Here is a 13,660-nt window from a genome sequence, read left to right on the forward strand (position 1 = left end):
TGGGCAGTCGCTTGCAGTAAGAACATATCCATCCCTTGTAAAGGAAACATGTGCCATTCCCTGTTAGCTGAAACAAAAGGCAAGAAAAACAACAACATAGGGAAAAAACCCTTCCCAAACCTCCCCCCCACCCTACACTTCGAGAACAGAAGCATCTGTCAACCCCCCATGTTAACAATGCCAAACTACAACGCTCGTATTGGTTGCGTGGAGGACCCCTCCAGAAGGACGGATAAGCAATGGATCGGCATTAGAACTGAGTAAATGAGCTTAGAAGTTTACCAATGTCAAAGTACCCCAGGTATCCCGGTGGTCAATGGACAGCATACAGAGTCTGACACGGATTGGCGATGAGGAGGGTCTGGGTAAGTCCTCGGTAGAACGGTGCCTGGTGCGAGGCGGAGAGCCCGACTGGCTGGAAGAGTCTTGAGATCCATGGGCCGCCACGCTCGAGGATCTGGGTACTGTTGCCTGCAATTGGCATCCCCTACGAGATTGCGTGCGGCGTCGGCGTCCCGGTGACCATGGCCCCTTGGGCTGGGAGCCTGCGGGTCCCGGAGAGGGTTCACGCCTCTGGCGGATGGGACGTCCCTCCGTCAGCCATGTCCACGCTGCAAGGGGTGAATCAAAGAACTGTGTTTTGTTCTGGAAAATAACTCGCAGGCGTGCAGGGAACTGGAGCTGGTATTGTAGGCCAAGGGCCCACAGCTTCTGTTTAACATCCGCATAGGAGTGTCGGAGTTCTTGCACCTCTCTAGTGTAGTCCGGGAATACCATAATGGTATGGTTTTTAAATTTCTAGGGGACCTGTAACACATGCCGCTCGCAAGATGACGTCTTGGTCCTTGAAGTTAGGAACTTTCAGGATGATGGGGCGAGGCGGGGCACCGGGGGCGTCCTGGGTGCAAGGGACCTGTGAGCTCTTTCCACCACAAACCATGACGACAAGGTGTCTTCAGGCATCCAAGATGTGAACCAGGCCTCGACGAAGGTGGCCACCTGGCCCGTCTCAACTCCCTCAGGAACCCCACCAGGCGGAGGTTGTTATAACGAGCGCGGTTCTCAGCATCTTCGGCCTGCCGATGAAGCTCCTTGGTATGAGTGTGGAGGTGGGCCACCTGTTCTTTCAACTGTGAGATGTCATCCTCCGCAGTGGATATACGAGACTCAGCCTCTGTAAGCCTCGCAGTGGCATTACGGAGGTCCTGCCGGAGGTGGGACACGTCCACCTTGATCTCTCCAATCTTCCCCTCAATGGACGCTTGCGAGGCACTAATAGCCTGAAGGATGGTGTCGAGATCCCTGTCCTGGCGAGGGGGAGGGCCCCCAGCTGCCCTCCCAGGGGGATCCTGTTCAGAGGTAGTGAACCGGTCCATTTTCATCTGCGTGGGAGCCGGCGTGAATTTAGGGGCCCGGTCTCTCCCCATAATTGGCGACAGTCCCAGTCGTGGGTTGGGTAACAAGGACCAGGTGTGGGGGGAACCCAACAAGCACAGAAACATTGCCGAAAGGCCAAGACCCCACCAGCACAAGGTAGCACCAGGTAGTTGCCCAGGGACCGTGTGTGGGGGCCCCCCCGACTGCCACCTGATTAGATGGCCGCAGACACTTGCTCTTAAAGGAGGGGCCCCAAGAGCATAGGATACGGCAGGCCCAGCCCCGTTGACACAGCAGGCCGTGCTCCAAGCTTCACAAATCCCTCATGCGTCTCCACACGCGCCACTGCCCGAGCTGACAGCCGGTCTCCGCCACACTCACCGGGGGTGGCGCCGCCTTCAGGCCTGGCAGGAGGTCGGCTTATTATGGTAGGCCGCTAGTGCAGGAAAGGAGCAGGCGCAGTACCGCAGACACATTAGGCCGCGTTGCGGGCCTCGCCATCGTCTACGCAGCAGGGTCAGCGGGAGACAGCGCACCAGAAAGCACCGTTCCAGCAATCAGCCTCACAGTGGGGAGGGGGTGCAGAGTATCCCACAGCCCCAGGCCCCCTTGGGGGGGCACGCGTGACCCCACGCACCACTGCCCGAGCTGACAGCCGATTCCCGCCTCACTCATCAGAGGAATCCGTAGCCGGAGCTTGCAGCCTGGGGCCAACCTGGTAGAAAGACTCACAGGCGCCCCTCACCGCCGCCGGTATGCCACACTATGCGCCAGCCGAGACGCTGGCTGAGCACCAGAGGACACAGAATGCAGGCCTCGAGGCCGCCACCATCAGCTCTATGGGTGGCCAGGCTCCCGGAGCTCCTCAGGGCCGAACCTGCCCGCCACTCACGGATATTACGCCCAAGGTCAGGGCACCAGATGCAGCCCGGTCGCCGCCGCTCACATGGCTCCCGCCCATACCAGCACACAGGAGGCGCCTCAGAGCCGTCGGAGGGAAGCCGCCGCAGCAGGATGGATAGGCCGCTGCAGGCCGCGGGCTCCAGTCGGCTTCACAGGCCCTGCATCAAAGTTCCGGGCACAGGAGGACAGCGCCACCGTGTCGGGGGTTCTCTGCATGCAGGTAGGGCTCACCTATGGTTGCCGATGCTGGCAGGATTCGAGGCGGATGACGGAGGGGTCCGAAGCACTCTTAGAGTGCGACCACCATCTTGATGCCTCAGGCCACGCCCCCCGATTTCATTTACATAACCGTACCTGCAGAGCGCACCTATAACCCTGAGGAGTCCCTTAGTGCTGCTGACAAATAACAGATGTATACCCTTAAACACCAAAGCTTGCAAAATACTGCTGGTCAATACCCTGACTAGCTCAGGTGTAACAAACGATACTGAGCACATCAACATGTTTGCCCCCACAGTACACCAACCTGTGTACCTATGTGACCAGTGCCATTAAACTAGACATAAATTCTGTTTTCTCAAATGTACAGAAAATAATGGTCCCTTGGTGCAGAGAACCCAATACTTAAGTTAAAGACATTCTCCATCCCTCCCCCTGGCATATTGTTGAGTGCTTCCTAGGTACCAATCACCCTAGGCTCCACTTGCATTTATCAGTCTGTGGTATACAGTACTTTAAGCTCTCAGTATAGATCATTGCATACTCTGTCATGCACACGAGCCTATGCCTCTTGTTAAAAAGGCTTATCTATGATTTCTGGCCTGTGTGTATCGATGCATGTATGTCTGTTAGTACGCTATGAAAAATGTGTCAGTAAGGGTGCTGGACTGTGTGCAATTTTGATATGTGTTCATATGTTGACTAGTTCTGTGTGCAAAAAGTGTACAGATGTCAAACTTATTGGCTTTGTCAATTCTTGTTACTTATGCATAGATATTCCAAGGAATGAAAGCACCCTGTTTATACCTTAAAACACATTTTAGCTAATAAACCTTGATTCAGAACTTAAGGACATGGAAATAAAACAAAATAATTGGGTGTGTACGACCTTTGGAGCGTACACTGCATTACACATTATACAACCAGTGATGTGGTCATAGACGGCATGTGGTGCTGTATACATAAAAAAAGCACGCTTTACTACAATACAGACAATTTAGGTTATTTGAGTAAACATAAGAGTTTTCTGTAAAATATGATCCTCAACGTTAACCATGGGAAACTGCTCAACATACTTGATTAGGAACTTCCAAGTGTTAGCATGCAAGGCGTGATCCATACTGGAAATGACAGCACAAAGCTCCAGAACCGTGTGCAGCACTGCAAAGAAGAGATTCCTGAATTAGTAACATGTTGCAATTGGCACTCACCTAGAGAACCTCGTATCAAACGTGGGATGATGCGCAAACGTTTCAACACAGTTTGGTGATTTCTTCAACCTCTGTGGCTACAAATACCAACTTGATAGCCGTTATCAGAAATTCAGGGCCAAGAAATTGTAATTCTATTACATTCTAACAGAATAATTTAAGCCAATTGATAAAAGTCTTAATTGTATATTATAATAATATCAATTGTCATGTACCTTGGAACAAGTGTGTAGCTAGACTAGACCTAACTAACATACGTCTCACTGCATGTAGCATCATGTTGTGTAACTTGAAAACAATCGGAATCTAGACCAACATACCCACTTCCGTATTATTGTAATATGTACACTGTCATTTTAATAAACTATTTAATATTGATAGTAAAGGCGGCATGGTGGTTTTAAAAAGTGGATAGCAGTTTGAACTAATAGACCATTCTCCTATAATTTAACCTCTTTCACAAACCAAATTAAACTCTGGTCTCTTAGCTAAAATAAATACAGGTACAAGCAATTACTGGTTCTCATAAACCAGCCCGCCACACACACATGCAATACAACAGTTCGTAGGGATGAATGCATTTTGTTTGCTAGAAAAAAATTGTATCAAAAAGGATTAAACGAAAAACATGCGATTATTTACAATATTAAACCTAGCCAAATTGACTGAATGTGCATGCGCAAAATGTATAAAATATTTGTTTCCTCAGAGGTCTTGGATAAACACAACAGTGAAAAGTGTATGAAGGTAACTACAATAACTCAAGGTCTGCTTCTTCTCTAGTCAGCTCACATGCATGTAGCAAAATGTTCAACTTGGTTTAACGTTTATAGAAATGCATAATCTACAAGCATTTGCAATGCAATAGGTCTCACATTTGTGAGAGTTAGAGCTATTGGCACTGTAAATGACAATGTATTTTACCCATGTGTTTTGGTTTGGAGTGGATGTATGTGGTGTGAAGTGGAATTGGGAGGTTTGGATTGGAATTGTGTGTGGTGGAATTGTGTGGTGTGGAGTGGATTTGTGTTGTGGAATTATTTGGCATAGTGTGCAGTGGAAATGGGTGGATAGTGTTTATGTAGTAATGAGTGTACTGGAATTATGTAAATTAGGATGTGTGTCAAAGTGTCGTTGTGGGGTTTAATTATGTGGTGTGCTGTTGAATTTTTAAGCATAATGTGGAATTCTTTTGTGTGGATTGGATGTACGTGGTGTGTTGTGTAATTGTGTTGCTGAGTTGAATTATGTGGTTTGTTGAATTATGTGGGGTTTAATGGAAAATGGAGAGTTGAATTGTATGGCGTGGATGTGTGTGGCATTGAGTGAAATGATGCCAATTTGAGTTATGTGGCATGGTGTGGAGTGTCTTAGAGAAGGACTGGTTAACTCGCTCAGTGCAATGTGGAAGAGGTAAGGAAAATGTTACTTACCAGTAGACATCTGTTCTTGGCATGTAGAGCTGTCGATTCACATGCTTTGCATAGCCCTGTCATCTTGGGTCTGGATGTTTGCAAGTCTTTTCCAGTCACAAGGTATGGCGAATCCTCCTTTCGGCGTTAGTGTGCATGGGCATCGACTCCATTGTTAGATTGTTTACCGTCAGAGGGTGAGAATGGAGTTAGTATTATAGAAAGAGACAACCATGCGTATGTATGTAATAAGTAATTAAGTAAATAGGTGTAACTGCAACAGGTATAGGTACCCGGGTAGGCGCATGTGAATCTACAGCTCTACATGTCAAGAACAGATGTCTACTGGTAAGTAACATATTCCGTTTGAGGCATGTGAGCTGTAGATCACATGCTTTTCATAGTCTACACAGCAGTTTGCTCCCAAAGCTGTGGCTAACCTGTAGCTGTTGCAGTTGTTTGAAATAGTGTCCTAAGTACTGCCTGGCCTACATTAGCTTGTTGTCTCGCTAACACATCTACACAGTAATGTTTAGTGAATGTGTGCGGAGTAGACCATGTTGCAGCGTTGCAAATGTCTGCAATGGGAATGTTCCCTAAAAAAGCCATAGTAGCCCCTAGTTTGAGGGTGTTGGTAATGTTCTTTTTGCCTTTGCATAGCAAGTTTGAATACATTTTACAATCCACCTTGCAATGCCAGTTTTTGAAATAGCATTGCCTTTATGCGATGGGGCAAAGGCCACAAATAGTTGCTTTGTATTACGAAAGGGTTTTGTCCTTTCAATGTAGTAAAGTAAAGCTCGCCTAACGTCCAATGTGTGAAGAGCCCTTTCTGCCACTGAAACTGGTTGAGGGAAAAAAAACTAGCAACTCAACAAATTGGTTTATATGAAAGGCAGATGCTACTTTTGGTAGAAATTTAGGATTGGTGCGAAGAACTACTTTGTCTTTGTGTAAGCGAAAAAGGGTTCTTTAAGAGTTAGTGCCTGTAGCTTCCCTACTCTACTCAGCGATGTAATGGCAACGAGGAAAGCAACTTTCCAAGTGAGAAATTGAAATTCACATTTCTGTAAAGGATCGAAAGGTGGACCCATTACCCTGGTGAGGACAATATTTAGATTCCACCCTGGTGCAGGTGGAAGTCTCGGAGGAATTACTCTTTTTAATCCTTCCATAAATGTTTTGATGACCGGCACTCTGAAAAGTGACAGTTGCTGTCTGTTTCGCAGATATGCAGCAATTGCACCAAGATGTAGTCGTATGGATGTATGAGCTAGATTTGAAATTTGTAAGTGCAACAAATAGCAAATGTTATTTTGTACTGAGGCATCTAGTGGGTTAATATGGTTGCTATTGCAGTAAATAACAAACCGCTTCCATTTGGCTGCATAGCAAGCTCTAGGAATAGGTCTTCTGGCCTATTTAATGATATGCATACAGACTGGTGGAAGGTTTAGATAACCAAACTCTATGACTTCAGAAGCCAAATCACAAGTTTCAGCTCCTTTGGATTTGTATGCATTGCGTTTTCATGGCCCTGAGTGAGGAGACTTTGGGTGAGATGTAGTGTCTGATGTGGAACTACTGAAAGCTCTAACAGGGTTTTGAACCATGGTCGACGAGTCCATGTTGGAGCAACCAGGATCAGTGTTAGGGATGTTTGCCTCAGCTTCCGAAGCGCTAATGGAAGGAGTAGGAGAGGGGGAAATGCGTAGGCTAAGATTCTTGACCAATTTATCCATAGGGCACTGCCTTTGGACAATGGGTGAGGATACCCGGCGGCGAAGATTGGGCATTTTGCCTTCTGGTGATTCGCAAACAGATCTATTTCTGGAAAACCCCACATTGGGAAGAATGGCAGGAGAACCGGAGGATGTAGTTCCCACTCGTGGATCTGTTGTTTTTGTCTGTTGAGCAGGTCTGCTATCTGATTGCTTTCTCCTGGTAGATGTTCTACTAGGAAATAGGTGTTTTGATGAATGGCCCATCTCCAAATGGTCTGTGCGAGGCGTGACAGTTGAAGAGTGCCCCCCCCCCCCCCCCTGTTTTTGTATATAGTACATTGCTGTCATGTTGTCTGTACGGACCAAGACAGCTTTGTGTATGAGGTGGGTCTGAAACGCTTTGAGTGCCAGGAATATTGCTAGCACTTCCAGCTGACTGATATGAAGCTGTTTTTGCTTCTGACTCCACAGCCCTTGAACAGTCAGTTTGCAGATGTGCTCCCCAACCTGTTAGTAATGTGTCTGCTGTTAGCACCATCTGCGGAATGGGGTCGATGAATGGCCACCCTTTGGACAAGTTTTGTGGGTTCCACCACTGCAGAGAGCGATAGGTGCGGCCGTCCACCAACACTAGATCTTTTAGCTGAACCTGTGATTGATTCCAGTGACGGGCTAAGCATTCCTGAAGGGGACGCATCTGGAGTCTTGCATGTGGAACTATTGTGATACAAGATGCCATTATTCCGAGCAACTGCATGAATACTCTTGCTGGAAGGGACTGGTTGGTCTGAAACTGTCACCAGAGCCTGAATATTGTTTATTCTGGCTGCACTTGGAATGGCTAGGGCTTTTTGAGTATCAAAACTGGCCCCTAAGTATGTCTGGGACATGGAGGATTGCAGATGTGACTTCAACAAATTGACCGTAAACCATAGACTGTGTAAGAGGCATAGAGTGCTTTGTGTGTGTTGGAGACACTTTTGGTAAGAGCTGGCTTAGATGACCAAGTCATCCAACAACGGAAAAACATGTATATTTTGTCTTCGCAGGTGAGCTGCGACTACTGCCAGGCATTTTGTAAACACTCTGGGAGCGGTGGTGACTCCAAACGGAAGCACTTTGAATTGGTAGTGTTGTCTCGCAACCACAAATCTTAGGTATTTGCAAAGAGTGTGATGGATTGGAATGTGGAAGTATGCGTCCTTTAAGTCTAGATTGGACAAAGTTGCCTTGATGTAGCAGAGGAAGCACCTGTTGGAGAGTGACCATATGGAAGTGATCTGAACGAATGTATAGGTTTAATTCACTGAGGTCTAATATAGGCCTGAGAGAACCGTCCTTTTTGGGAATCAGAAAGTAAAGAGAGTATACGCCTGTCCCTTCATGTTGTAATGGGACCGGCTCTATAGCTCCTTTTTCCAGAAGAGATTGAACGTCTTATTTGAGTAGGTGTAGATGTTCTGGAGATAGTTTGTGTGTTCGTGGTGGAATGTTTGGAGGGTTGTTGGTAAGCTCCAGGCGATAACCAGATTGGATAATTTGTAACAAGCATTTGCAATGCAATAGGTCTCGCATGTACGGGAGTTTCAGCTATTGACATTGCAAATAACAATGCCTTTTATTTTTGTTTTCGTTTTTAAAACAGAACTAAAAGGCATTGTCATTTACAATGCCAATAGCTTAAACTTCTGTAAACTCGAGACCTATAGCATTGCAAATGCTCGTTTGTTTTAGATAGCGCGAACTCAACTAGACGGTATTGGAGCCCTTTACATGAGTACCAGTTTCATGATACAAGGACACATTCATTGTTGGTAAGCATGGAGAGATTAAGTGATTTGCCCAGAATCACAGGATGTTGAGCGACGCCGAGACTCAAACCTGCTTCCCCAGCTACAAAGTGGGGAGCTCGGGTCGTAATGCCACACCCTCTTTCTCACCTTCTTGCAAAGTTTTGACAGAGGTCGGATTTCTGTCCATGCTCAAGTCACTTTTTAATGACGAAAAAGTGTAATTGATATTTTTGGATGCCAGAATTAATAATTAACACAGGCTGTTCCTTCTTGTGCCGCCCATTCAACCCTGTGTGACCTCTGTACCTGTTGCTGCTGGCCCTCCAGGGCTCCTGAGGCCTGGAGGTGAAAACCCGCCGTGATTTGCCTGTGTAGATAAACCCCAGGCTCTGTGCTGTGCCCGCATGAGCGCGCGCTGCTCTGCACTCATTTGCAAATGTGCCCGCGGGGGATAAATCCTGGCAGGCTGTGTACAGGTCGCTGTTTGCTCTGCTTTGCATTCGCCTCTGTGTGGACCTTGAAGTTTGGCACTCCTTAAGATAGATCCGAGGCTGACACCTGCTGCGGAGATGTGAGTCTTCGCGTCGGCCTTAAACCACTGAGTTACAGGGGCATAACACAAACCCCTGCATCTCCTGTAGCGCGAGGGAAGCTATCCCTCCAGAACCCCCCCCACATGCATCTTAAGGCCTACCTAAACTATGAGACAGGTGTCCGATAGGCTCCTCCCCACATAGGCCACATCCTGTGTATGGGGGCGGGGGCACTTTGCATTCACTGCATGCTTGAACAATCATCCTTCCAAAGACGATTGATTATTGTACAATAACAACAACTTTAGTGTGCTGCGGGATACAGTTATCGCCAACATATACATTGTAGTGGAGTTGTGCGAAACCAGGTTATTAATTTTAAAAACCATATTTAACTCTGGGTTCTACTCTATATGGAGATTTACGAACGTTCCCTGACCAAATCAATGTGTGAATATTCAGGCTTTGAAATTGCGAATTAGCATGAGAAATGCATACCCAGCTTTTCACGGTGATGACGTCAGTGTAAATGACATGTCAGAAGGAAGAAGCACCCCCGGCCCTACACACCATGAGGGGCTGTCACTGACAACAGATGCTCTGCCCACACACTGGTTGGAACCGGCTTTGCACAGACAATGGGTCTGGACTTTGGAGGGTGGCACAATGATTGGAACTCTTTTTAATTTTAACTGTAAGCACATGTCCCAAAGTAAAAAAACAAGATTAGCTGAGGCGCTGTATCCATGCGGTTTGGAATTTCTGGAGGAGCTAGCTACTCTCCTCCAGACACCTGTACCAGATACGAGCACCGACGGGTGTCTCCTATCACCTGGCGCGCCTGACGCAGTTGCCTCTGTAACCCAACAGGCCCCTAGCTGTTGGACGTGTGAGTCATCCTGGGCCCGAGCGTGTGTCAGAGTTTCTATCACTGTACGACCTAATGGAACCCGATTTGTTAAGGAAAAATTAAATACATTTACGGTGGGCTCACCCTCATTGCTGGAAATCACGTGACGACCAGGCCATTCATTATCGCGTGGCATCAAGCTGTGGCTTTATTTGATGGCAGACATGATCACGAGTCTCATAATTCACATTTATCGAGTCGTTCGGACGCCTCGGGGATTGCAAACATGAACATCAGCTTTGAAAATGACTTCACTGCGAAATAGCTCGTATCGCTTTATCTGTTCCCAGCCAATTTTTGTCACACTGTTGGGGCCAGGCCTAGCAATTTCCTCGTTCCTGTTTAAACGAGCCTAATTAAGCGCCGCCAAACACCAGCTGTACACTTTAGATGCAAGCGCGTCTCCACAAGCGCGTCCACAGACTACAATCGCCAAAAGCCCTGCGCGTGCCCCTCTCCTGTCCCACTTCCGAGGCACGTCAGCAACAATAGATCTCGCTGGCGACAGCACTTTCGCGCTGCGTTCGCCAGGCGAGACCTAAAAACCCATTTGTCTGATGTGATGGTATTCCAGACTGGGAGAAATTGAGTGAGACAGCCCAGACAGGTGTTGAATGATTGGAGGAAGAGGAGACAAGTCACTGTTTATTTGTGGCTGGGGAAGTACGGGTGTGTTACCTTTCCCTCTTCCTTTGCAATTGTTTCCCCGAAATCCACCTCGAAAATAACCTCTTCTAGAGGATGACTGACTTTTGCCTCTATATGACGTCAGTAGGCATGGTCTTTGAGCCTCCCCTGTAAAAGGAGCGGTGAAAGGAACCACGATTGAATGGTGTTTGCAGAGCTCCCATGGATTTGGCTACCTCAGTGTCTTTCTTAATTTTTTCTAATGAAGTGTCCACTTCAGGACCAAATAAATGTTCCTTATTAAAAGGTAAATTTAAAATGGAAATTTAAAATGGAAATTTCAACTTCCGGTTTAAATCCTGATACCCTGAGCCACGCGTGACTTCCGAGTAGGACGCTGGTGTTAATGGCACGTGAAGCAGTGCTGCGTCTAGAGCACACCTGATTGAAGTGTTGGAAATAAGCTTCCCTTCCTGGATGAGGTCATGAGCTTTAGCTTTATGCTCATCAGGCAGATATTGGAGCAGTTGCTCTAACTCATCATAATGAGCTCTGTCATACTTCGCTAATAGTGCTTGGGCGTTAGCTATGCGTCAATGATTAGCTGTTTGCGCTGCTATTCTTTTGTCTGTGGCATCTATTAATTTAGATTCCTAATCAGGAGGCGGGGTGTCTCCTGTGTTTTAAGAATTAACTAGTTTACAAGCATTTGATACCACTAAATAATCTAATGGAACCTGACCCCTAATGCCTGATGTAAATTGGGTCTGTAGGTGCAGCCTTATATTTCTTGTCAATTCTAGGTGTGATAACCCTTGTTCGCACTTGGTCTTTGAATACCTCATCTGCATGTTTTAACATACCCTTAAGCATAGGTAGTGTATGTGTAGTCTTTTGTGATGCACATAGTGTCTCTAATAAGAAGTCTTCTTCAAGAGCCTCCTTATGGAGCTGTACTCCATGGTACTGTGCAGCTCTAGTAACTAATTCAATAAACCCCACATTATCGTCTGGAGGAGAAGGCTTAGATGGATATAGGTCTGGATCATTATTGGGATCAGTGTTATAATCGATACATGAGTCTTGACTATTGTCCTGTGGCACATCCCCATCTCTGTCCCCATCCCAGTCATCTTGATGACCTGGTGATTGTGGCTGAGGTGAATTTGTGGGTGTTATGAGTAAGTTAGGATCAATATGTGAAGAAGGAGAAAGAGGAGGTGGAGAAGTGTTAGTACCCATACTCTTTCTCTTCAGAGGGATATGATAATAGTCCTCAAATTCTGCCTTTCTTTTTGCTGGCAGCTTTGCATAAAGGTGTCCAGTTTTAGGGTTAATTACAAATTCCTTTTGTTTGGGGTCAGTGCTGGTAGGCGGAACATCCAAATAAGGCTCCATGGATGGTGGAGGAGCGATTTTGTCTTTTGGGGCCAGAAGTGTTGGTGTAGAAGATTTTGGTGCCGAGGATTTTGTTGCCAAAGTTTTCGGATCTGAAGGTTTTGGTGCCGAAGTGTTTGAAGGATCACTTGGTTTGGACTTTGTTGCCAAAGTTTTCGGTTCGGTACCCGAAGGAGGCCGACTCGGTCCCGAGCCAGAAGGCTTTGTTACATGTTTCGGTGCCGGGCCCGAAGGCGGGGCGTTTGAAACTTTATTTCGGTGCCAACCTTGGCCCGAAGGCAAAGGAGGGACCGGAGCCTTTCTAGAGGGCACCATTTGGGGCAGGGGAGTATCTTTACTCACCATACATTGACCCTGCTTGATGTCCTCCTCGATGTCGGAGTCTTCCTCGGACACGTAGATATGTTATTCTTACTCATCGGCTCCCTGCGCTTCGAAGATTTCTTGGTCGGAATCTTCTCTGAAGAGATCTGGAGGTGTGTTGCTGATACATTTCGTGACTAAGCCCGACGGTCACAGAGCGTCTTCATTGATCAAAACGATTGACAGGTTTTGCAGTTTTCTTCATTGTGTTCAGGTGACGAACACAAATTGCACACCTCGTGCAAATAGGTGCAGGGTCGTTAGAGTGGCACCCAGGTCAGAATTGGAATGGACTCCGTTCCATCCACTGCAAGCTGGCCCGATGCGGCTTGACCCAAGGGCCTTCCACAAGATTTTCGATCGAAGTTTTAGGAATCGATACGATACGCTAAGGTGAGAATACGCGATCGATAAACACCGTCAAGGGTAGTGGATTGCGCACCAAGGGGAATCGAGGCGCAGCAAATCACGTCCGAACCCGATGGCGGAAAAAAACAATCTAACAATGGAGTCAATGCCCATGTGCACTATCACCGAAAGGCTGGAAAAGACTTCTTCGAACAAAAACAACTTGCAAACATCAAGACCCAACACTAGATGGCAGGAATATGAAAAGCGTGTGATCTACAGCTCACATGCCTCAAACACACTTTTTTCACCCAATGTAAAAGTTGGTGACTTTAAAAGGGGGTGAATCTCTGACCTTTGAGGTCAAGAAAACGTTAATTAATTACTGATGCATTCCGTCCAAAAGCAAAATATCGTTGACTATAACTGGTGGAAATAATTGATCAAATTGAATAATGCTCTGCCCAAATGTGGTAATTTGCTAAAACTAACCCGCCAACCTGGAGTGTGTTAAAATAATACCGCCTTGTAGTGTTTGAAACTGCAGAACAGTGAATACATTTTCCCACCCATGGAATACAGAGCTCCTCAACCTGTAAATCCTGCTGTGAGCCATGAGGCAGTGTCTGAAAAGCAGAGCTGAGGCTTAACGTACCCTGTCTGTATACATCTCAACAGAAGCCAAACTCCCTCACACTTAAAGGGAGAATGTTGTAGTTAAGGGAAACACTGCACATAGCCCTGAAAACTCACTAACTTTAAAACAGTCCCAATCGGAACAAACTCTTAATCTCATGCTTCTGCAGCCTCTGCCAAAATGATAATCTGTGTCCCGAATTGGT

The 13,660-nt window shown here is 46.8% G+C and overlaps 1 pseudogene across 1 annotated transcript in view; it reads right to left on the bottom strand.

Annotated features, from left to right (window-relative positions):
* Nucleotides 1–13,660, bottom strand: part of LOC146856666 (FIGNL1-interacting regulator of recombination and mitosis-like) — a 1,045,039-nt pseudogene that overhangs the window by 292,385 nt on the left and 738,994 nt on the right. The window contains exon 7 of the transcript XR_014981545.1: nt 3,576–3,660. The product of XR_014981545.1 is annotated as an FIGNL1-interacting regulator of recombination and mitosis-like (transcript). The remainder of the gene's footprint in view (nt 1–3,575; nt 3,661–13,660) is intronic.

The sequence above is a fragment of the Triturus cristatus genome, chromosome 4_1, assembly GCF_964204655.1.
Source record: "Triturus cristatus chromosome 4_1, aTriCri1.1, whole genome shotgun sequence".
Classification (NCBI taxonomy): domain Eukaryota; kingdom Metazoa; phylum Chordata; class Amphibia; order Caudata; family Salamandridae; genus Triturus; species Triturus cristatus.